Consider the following 8,659-nt stretch of genomic DNA (forward strand, 5'->3'; position numbering starts at 1 on the left):
GGCAGGAATGCAGGAGGGGCTGAAGACAGGGGTGAGCTTTCGGCAGGAGTGGGGGGCCTGCTCCTACCTCCTGCTCTTCCCCCATGTCCCATCTGTTTTGAACTCAGAGTTTCGGACAAGAGCCCCCTCCTGCTCTCTGAAGGGCACCAGTGTGGCTGCCCACTGCTCCCAGGTTCCACGCACCTAGCTTCAGCCATCTGGAGGGAGACTGGTTCCTCTTCCTCATTCCAGTTCTGATTTCTGGAGCCAAGCAAAAGCCACTCGGAGAAATGTCCCTTGGCTTCCACTGTCTCCAGGCAAAGGGTAGGAAGGAGCGGTTCCCAGAGGCTGAGAAGAGGACTCAGATGAGGCCACAGGTGTCTGCAGCCATATGGAGTCTGGCAGATGCAGGCGGTGACATAGGGAGTTGTCAACGTCCCAGCTAAGTCAGCTGAGAACAAAAAGCCAGTGAGACAGACAACCCCAACTCACAGGACGGCTGGGGGGCTGGGGCGAGGCATGCCGAGCACACCTGACTGATTCCAGCACAACTCACAGGGCGGCTGGGGGGTTATCCCAGCCCAACTCTAGGACAGTTGAAGGGCTGGGGAAAGGCATGCCAACCAATCTCAGCCCTGGACAGACAGGCATGGAGAGGGCTGTAAGGGAGGCAGACAGGGGAACACCCACGCCTCCAACTGCACTGTCCCTCACCCCCGTGTTCTACAGGTGCCTCCTACTGTAGGCTCCACAGAGGCAGAGGATGAGGGAGCCCACTGATACGCCCCGTCAGGCAGCCTCCCTGAGCGAGCAGAAGCAGGTCAGGGGTGAGTGTGGAAGGATGACAGCCCAGGGCGTCCTAGATCCCTGGGTAAGAGCCAGTTCCCTGTGCTTCTTGACCTCTGCCTCATTTGCAGACACACATGCTCCTGTCGGGAGATACCTGGAGTCATCTCAACTCCTGTCCTCCATTCCCCAGGTCCACAAGTCACCAGGTTCCATTCCCCTCCCCCTCCACATATCGGAGCTGTCACAGACTCCCCATGCCCCATTTCAGGGGTCTCGGCCCAGGTCTTGTCATGCCTTATCTGGACCAAGAGCAATGGTCTCCAACTAGCTCCGTCCAGGTACCCCCTGCCCTGCCCGTGTCCCCCACGGTTGCACCATGCCTGCTTGCACTTGCCCTCTCTCTTCACTGGTGCTCCAGCAGCTGCAGAGGCAGGGCTGAAGCCTGGGCCTGCTCTCAGGGCCCCACCTCCTGCTCATCCTCCATGTGGCCCAAGGCCTCTATGGCTGTTTGCCTCTTGCCCACATCTTCCATGTTGACGTTGCCTGGGACTGGAGGATGTATCAGCATATGGGTCCTTGGGCCAGGTTAAAAACGGTGTGTGGGCCGGGCGCGGTGGCTCAAGCCTGTAATCCCAGCACTTTGGGAGGCCGAGACGGGCGGATCACGAGGTCAGGAGATCGAGACCATCCTGGCTAACATGGTGAAACCCCGTCTCTACTAAAAAAATACAAAAACTAGCCGGGCGAGGTGGCGGGTGCCTGTAGTCCCAGCTACTTGGGAGGCTGAGGCGGGAGAATGGCGTAAACCCAGGAGGCGGAGCTTGCAGTGAGCTGAGATCCGGCCACTGCACTCCAGCCCGGGCGACAGAGCGAGAGCGAGACTCCGCCTCAAAAAAAAAAAAAAAAAAAAAAAAAAAAAAAAAAAAAACCGCGTGTGAGGCCGGGTGCAGTGGCTCATGCCTATCATCCCAGCACTTTGGGAGGCTGAGGTGGGTGGATCACCTAAGGTCAAGAGCTTAAGACCAGCTTGGCCAACATGGTGAAACCCCATCTCTACTAAAAATACAAAAATTAACCAGGTGTGGTGTCACATGCCTGTAATCCCAGCTCTCGGGAGGCTAAGGCAGGAGAATCGCTTGAGCCTGGGAGGTGGAGGTTGCAGTGAACCAAGATCGCACCATTGCGCTCCGGCCTGGGCCACCGAGAGAGAATCTGTCTCAAAGAAACAAACCCGACGTGTGAGTCCAGCTTTGCCACTCAGCTTCTTCACGTTCATTTCCTTCATTCACTCATTCATTCCATCAACAAAGCTTTATCTGTGCAAGGTTCTGCCCTGAGGCTCTGCAGACCCAGGTGCGGAACAAGCCCACCCTCTGCCTTCCCAGGGTCTACAGGAGTTAGTGCGTGCAGTGTGCTTAGGACAGGGTCTACAGGAGTTAGTGCGTGCAGTGTGCTTAGGACAGGGTCTACAGGAGTTAGTGCGTGCAGTGTGCTTAGGACAGGGCCTGCTGGAGTTAGTGCGTGCAGTGTGCTTAGGACAGGGTCTACAGGAGTTAGTGCGTGCAGTGTGCCTAGGACAGGGTCTACAGGAGTTAGTGCGTGCAGTGTGCTTAGGACAGGGTCTACAGGAGTTAGTGCGTGCAGTGTGCCTAGGACAGGGTCTACAGGAGTTAGTGCGTGCAGTGTGCCTAGGACAGGGTCTACAGGAGTTAGTGCGTGCAGTGTGCTTAGGACAGGGTCTACAGGAGTTAGTGCGTGCAGTGTGCTTAGGACAGGGCCTGCTGGAGTTAGTGCATGCAGTGTGCTTAGGACAGGGTCTACAGGAGTTAGTGCGTGCAGTGTGCTTAGGACAGGGCCTGCTGGAGTTAGTGCATGCAGTGTGCTTAGGACAGGGTCTACAGGAGTTAGTGCGTGCAGTGTGCTTAGGACAGGGCCTGCTGGAGTTAGTGCGTGCAGTGTGCTTAGGACAGGGTCTACAGGAGTTAGTGCGTGCAGTGTGCTTAGGACAGGGCCTGCTGGAGTTAGTGCGTGCAGTGTGCTCAGGACAGGGTCTACAGGAGTTAGTGCGTGCAGTGTGCTTAGGACAGGGCCTGCTGGAGTTAGTGCGTGCAGTGTGCTTAGGACAGGGTCTACAGGAGTTAGTGCGTGCAGTGTGCTTAGGACAGGGTCTACAGGAGTTAGTGCGTGCAGTGTGCTTAGGACAGGGTCTACAGGAGTTAGTGCGTGCAGTGTGCTTAGGACAGGGTCTACAGGAGTTAGTGCGTGCAGTGTGCTTAGGACAGGGTCTACAGGAGTTAGTGCGTGCAGTGTGCTTAGGACAGGGTCTACAGGAGTTAGTGCGTGCAGTGTGCTTAGGACAGGGCCTGCTGGAGTTAGTGCATGCAGTGTGCTTAGGACAGGGTCTACAGGAGTTAGTGCGTGCAGTGTGCTTAGGACAGGGCCTGCTGGAGTTAGTGCGTGCAGTGTGCTTAGGACAGGGCCTGCTGGAGTTAGTGCGTGCAGTGTGCTTAGGACAGGGCCTGCTGGAGTTAGTGCGTGCAGTGTGCTTAGGACAGGGCCTGCTGGAGTTAGTGCGTGCAGTGTGCTTAGGACAGGGCCTGCTGGAGTTAGTGCGTGCAGTGTGCTTAGGACAGGGCCTGCTGGAGTTAGTGCGTGCAGTGTGCTTAGGACAGGGTCTCCAGGAGTTAGTGCGTGCAGTGTGCTTAGGACAGGGCCTGCTGGAGTTAGTGCGTGCAGTGTGCTTAGGACAGGGCCTGCTGGAGTTAGTGCGTGCAGTGTGCTTAGGACAGGGCCTGCTGGAGTTAGTGCGTGCAGTGTGCTTAGGACAGGGCCTGCTGGAGTTAGTGCGTGCAGTGTGCTTAGGACAGGGCCTGCTGGAGTTAGTGCGTGCAGTGTGCTTAGGACAGGGCCTGCTGGAGTTAGTGCGTGCAGTGTGCTTAGGACAGGGCCTGCTGGAGTTAGTGCGTGCAGTGTGCTTAGGACAGGGCCTGCTGGAGTTAGTGCGTGCAGTGTGCTTAGGACAGGGCCTGCTGGAGTTAGTGCGTGCAGTGTGCTTAGGACAGGGCCTGCTGGAGTTAGTGTGTGCAGTGTGCTTAGGACAGGGCCTGCTGGAGTTAGTGCGTGCAGTGTGCTTAGGACAGGGCCTGCTGGAGTTAGTGCGTGCAGTGTGCTTAGGACAGGGTGCTGGAGAGGTTGTGGTGCGTGCAGTGTGCTTAGGACAGGGCCTGCTGGAGTTAGTGCGTGCAGTGTGCTTAGGACAGGGCCTGCTGGAGTTAGTGCGTGCAGTGTGCTTAGGACAGGGCCTGCTGGAGTTAGTGCGTGCAGTGTGCTTAGGACAGGGCCTGCTGGAGTTAGTGCGTGCAGTGTGCTTAGGACAGGGCCTGCTGGAGTTAGTGCGTGCAGTGTGCTTAGGACAGGGCCTGCTGGAGTTAGTGCGTGCAGTGTGCTTAGGACAGGGCCTGCTGGAGTTAGTGCGTGTGCAGTGTGCTTAGGACAGGGCCTGCTGGAGTTAGTGCGTGCAGTGTGCTTAGGACAGGGCCTGCTGGAGTTAGTGCGTGCAGTGTGCTTAGGACAGGGTCTGCAGGAGTTAGTGTGTGCAGTGTGCTTAGGACAGGGCCTGCTGGAGTTAGTGCGTGCAGTGTGCTTAGGACAGGGCCTGCTGGAGTTAGTGCGTGCAGTGTGCTTAGGACAGGGCCTGCTGGAGTTAGTGCGTGCAGTGTGCTTAGGACAGGGTCTACAGGAGTTAGTGCGTGCAGTGTGCTTAGGACAGGGTCTACAGGAGTTAGTGCGTGCAGTGTGCTTAGGACAGGGCCTGCTGGAGTTAGTGCGTGCAGTGTGCTTAGGACAGGGCCTGCTGGAGTTAGTGCGTGCAGTGTGCTTAGGACAGGGTCTACAGGAGTTAGTGCGTGCAGTGTGCTTAGGACAGGGCCTGCTGGAGTTAGTGCGTGCAGTGTGCTTAGGACAGGGCCTGCTGGAGTTAGTGCGTGCAGTGTGCTTAGGACAGGGCCTGCTGGAGTTAGTGCGTGCAGTGTGCTTAGGACAGGGCCTGCTGGAGTTAGTGCGTGCAGTGTGCTTAGGACAGGGCCTGCTGGAGTTAGTGCGTGCAGTGTGCTTAGGACAGGGTCTACAGGAGTTAGTGCGTGCAGTGTGCTTAGGACAGGGCCTGCTGGAGTTAGTGCGTGCAGTGTGCTTAGGACAGGGCCTGCTGGAGTTAGTGCGTGCAGTGTGCTTAGGACAGGGCCTGCTGGAGTTAGTGCGTGCAGTGTGCTTAGGACAGGGCCTGCTGGAGTTAGTGCGTGCAGTGTGCTTAGGACAGGGCCTGCTGGAGTTAGTGCGTGCAGTGTGCTTAGGACAGGGCCTGCTGGAGTTAGTGCGTGCAGTGTGCTTAGGACAGGGCCTGCTGGAGTTAGTGCGTGCAGTGTGCTTAGGACAGGGCCTGCTGGAGTTAGTGCGTGCAGTGTGCTTAGGACAGGGCCTGCTGGAGTTAGTGCGTGCAGTGTGCTTAGGACAGGGCCTGCTGGAGTTAGTGCGTGCAGTGTGCTTAGGACAGGGTCTACAGGAGTTAGTGCGTGCAGTGTGCTTAGGACAGGGCCTGCTGGAGTTAGTGCGTGCAGTGTGCTTAGGACAGGGTCTACAGGAGTTAGTGCGTGCAGTGTGCTTAGGACAGGGCCTGCTGGAGTTAGTGCGTGCAGTGTGCTTAGGACAGGGCCTGCTGGAGTTAGTGCGTGCAGTGTGCTTAGGACAGGGCCTGCTGGAGTTAGTGCGTGCAGTGTGCTTAGGACAGGGCCTGCTGGAGTTAGTGCGTGCAGTGTGCTTAGGACAGGGCCTGCTGGAGTTAGTGCGTGCAGTGTGCTTAGGACAGGGCCTGCTGGAGTTAGTGCGTGCAGTGTGCTTAGGACAGGGCCTGCTGGAGGGATGTTTACTACCATTATTAATGACTGATACCCGGGGCTAGTGATCCAGCATCTCCTGCCAAGAGCCCCAGCCCTGCCCCTTCCAAGAGAACCAGCCCTCCTCAGCCTCACCAGGGACATTGACATGTCTGACCCCCTGCAGCCTGCAGGCAAGAACGCTTTTGTCTTTTCCTGTCACTTTCTAGTTCCCGGAAAAGGGACTGGGGTTGAGGCGGTGGGGTGGGCTGGACTGAAGGAGCCCAGGACCAGAGTCTATCCTGCAAGGGAACTGCTCCCAAGACTGAGCCACCCCCACCCCCACTCCTGGAGGGGTCCCCATGTTGCCTCTTAGAAGACAGAGGGAGCAGAGTTGAGGCTAAGGGGTGCTGCCCCCTCATACCAGAAATCAGGACAGAACCACAGCAGGGTGCCAAGTTGGGGCTCAGCCCCCACACTTCCTCCTGAGCAGGAGAGAGCAGGTCCTAGGCAAAGGCCGAGCCCCTGGTCCTGCTGAGCAGCCATGGGTGTGAACTAAATGCCTGGTACGGCCCCAGCCGGCAAGCGGGCCCCACGCAGCCTTCCATCCTCCCTTTATCGTCTGCAGCAAAGCGTTTACAGTCAATAAGCTGGCTAATTAATTCTCTTCAAAGACCTCTCAATTATTCATCCTGGGCTACAGAGAGAACAATTAGAGCATCTCCTCGCTCCCTCTCGCTGCAGAAGTGAGGCTGGGCCTGGGCCACGGAGCCCCCTGGGTCCCTGCAGCCTCGGGTGTCCCCAGGGGCCCCTCCCCCCAGCAGAGGCAGCAGGACAGAACCTTCTAGGGGGGATCCTCTTCCCCAAGCTTGGAAGCAGCTCAGATCAGTATCCCCACTGCTCGGGGGGAGGACACGGAGACCCTGAGCAGGCAGCGACTTCGGGAGTTCAACAGCCCCCCAGGGCAGACCCGTGGATGCAGAGCCGGGCTCCAGGTGCCGGCAGCAGGGCCACAGGGACCTGGGGCTGAGCCCTCTCTGCCTCCAGGAAAAAGGTTTGTGCTGGGAGGGGAGGGGAGGAAGAGGGGAGCGGCTAAGAGGGTAGCAGCTGCAGCCAAGCCGGGAAGGGTCTCGTGTCCCAGCGACTGCGGCAGGGGTCACTCTAGAAGGGGTGAAGTCCCAGAGCAGCCCTCAGGTTCCAAGAGAAGCTGCACTGTGGGCCCCAGCTAGGACTCCTCTATGCCAAGGGGGCCCCTAGGTCCGAGCTAGCTTCACTGCTCCGCTCCAACTTCCTGGAGTTGCTCAAGTCACTCACTGGGGCCTTCAAGGACAGGGTAGCTGGTTGTGCCCCCGGTCCACCCTCTCCTCTCCAGCCTGGGGCCCGTATTGCCAGCTCTCGCTCCTGTCTCCCCCAAACAACAGACACCAGCATGCGCAGAGTTAACTCCCCGAGGCTCCAAGACCGCGCAGAGTGGGGGGTGGGGGCCCGGGCGTGCCTGTCGGGAAGTATGGATTTCTGCAGTGGTTTTACTGGAAAAGCTGTAGCTGAAGGTGGGAGGGGGTCACCATGGCAACTTCTGGCTGTGGGAACAGGTTGGCTAGTGGGAACCCATTGTTCCAGGGGCCCAAGGGGGCCCAGCAGGCCCTGGGGGACCCCACATTTGCCTCCCAGGGGTCTTCACCTACTCCAAGAGCTACGGAGACCCTCCTCAATCTGGAATTACCAACCTCCCCGCCTCCCTTCCTGTCCTCCCTCCTGTAACATCTCCCCAGGGCTGGGCCCCTCACTCAGCTGCCCCGCCCCCCCACTGAAGTGCCCCTTGCACCCGAGCTGTTAATCGAAGCACCAGTTACCCCGCGGAGGCCCAGGAGCTCCAGGGAGTCTCCTTCTTGGAAGAGATTTTCCTGTGGAGCGAGCCTGGCTTCAACGCCTGGAGTGAATTCAGGGGATGCCGTCCATGAAGCTCCCCGACCCCAACACAACCCAACAGAGGGAGCCCGGGATTCCGGCGGCGGGCGGCGGGCGGGGTGGCCAAGAGCTCACCCCAACCCCACCCCAACAGGGATGATTCCAAAGCAACACATTCTAGGACGTCCTCCCCACCCCACCACAAACCTGCACAGCCCTTCCTGCAAGGGAAATCAGGGTAAGGGGAGGCGGCCCGGAAGGGACGGGGGCTCCCAGGTGCCCCTCCAAATCCCAATGCCCCCCTGCCTGCTCTCTGCCCAGGAAGGCTCCTTGATAGCTGGGATCAGCCCTGCCCAGCGTCCCATGCCACTGCGAGTGCACTGCACTAAACCTCCCATGGGGATCCCCCGTGATGCCTTGCTGAAGCCCTCGCAGCTGACTCAGCCCCGGCCCCGGAGGGCCTCCTGGGTGCAGGGTGCACGGGATCAGGGATCAGGCCAAGGGAACACGGGGCACAGGAAAGCAGACACGGCTGGCTCCTAGGCCCTCCAGGCTCAGGTTCCTCCCGGGTCCTGCAGGGCTCTGGGCTGGCCTTGGAGCCCTCCTGCAAACCGGGGAGGCACAGAGTGGGGGGCTGGGAGGGCCCCGGAGGATGTGTGTGTGTGTGTGTGTGTGGCCCGAAGGCACTTCCAGGAATCTCCAGTGGCACTGCCCAAAAGGCCCTGGCCAAGCAGAGATGGCTGCGGGGGAGTGAGGGGGGACGGGGCGGGGGGTGGGGTGAGGGGAGCCACACCCCCTGCTTTTGTTCCTTTCTCTTGGGATGCTGTCCCAAAAGCCCACCCGCCCACCCCCCACCTGGGCCCCTCCCTGCTGTGCTGGAGGTCCTCAGATCAGTGATTCGTCTCACTCTGGTTTCCTCTTCTAAATATGGGCCAGATAAGCTCACTTCCAGGGGGTGGTGGGCGCCGAGGGAGATGAGGGAAGTTAATAGGTGACGGATTCCAAGGTCATGCTGGTTCCTCCTCCTTCACCCCCACCAGAAAAGGGCAGTGGCCCTTCTTAAGTCCTGGGTTGCTGCTGAGAGATGTGGCTCCCTACCCTCCCTCCAGTCCACC

General features: G+C 59.0%; 1 pseudogene; it reads left to right on the forward strand.

The window, feature by feature from the left end:
- Positions 1–742: 742 nt before the first annotated feature.
- Positions 743–1,358, forward strand: LOC104677042 (annotated as a pseudogene).
- The last annotated feature ends 7,301 nt before the right edge of the window (positions 1,359–8,659 follow it).

The sequence above is a fragment of the Rhinopithecus roxellana genome, chromosome 19 (assembly GCF_007565055.1).
Source record: "Rhinopithecus roxellana isolate Shanxi Qingling chromosome 19, ASM756505v1, whole genome shotgun sequence".
Classification (NCBI taxonomy): domain Eukaryota; kingdom Metazoa; phylum Chordata; class Mammalia; order Primates; family Cercopithecidae; genus Rhinopithecus; species Rhinopithecus roxellana.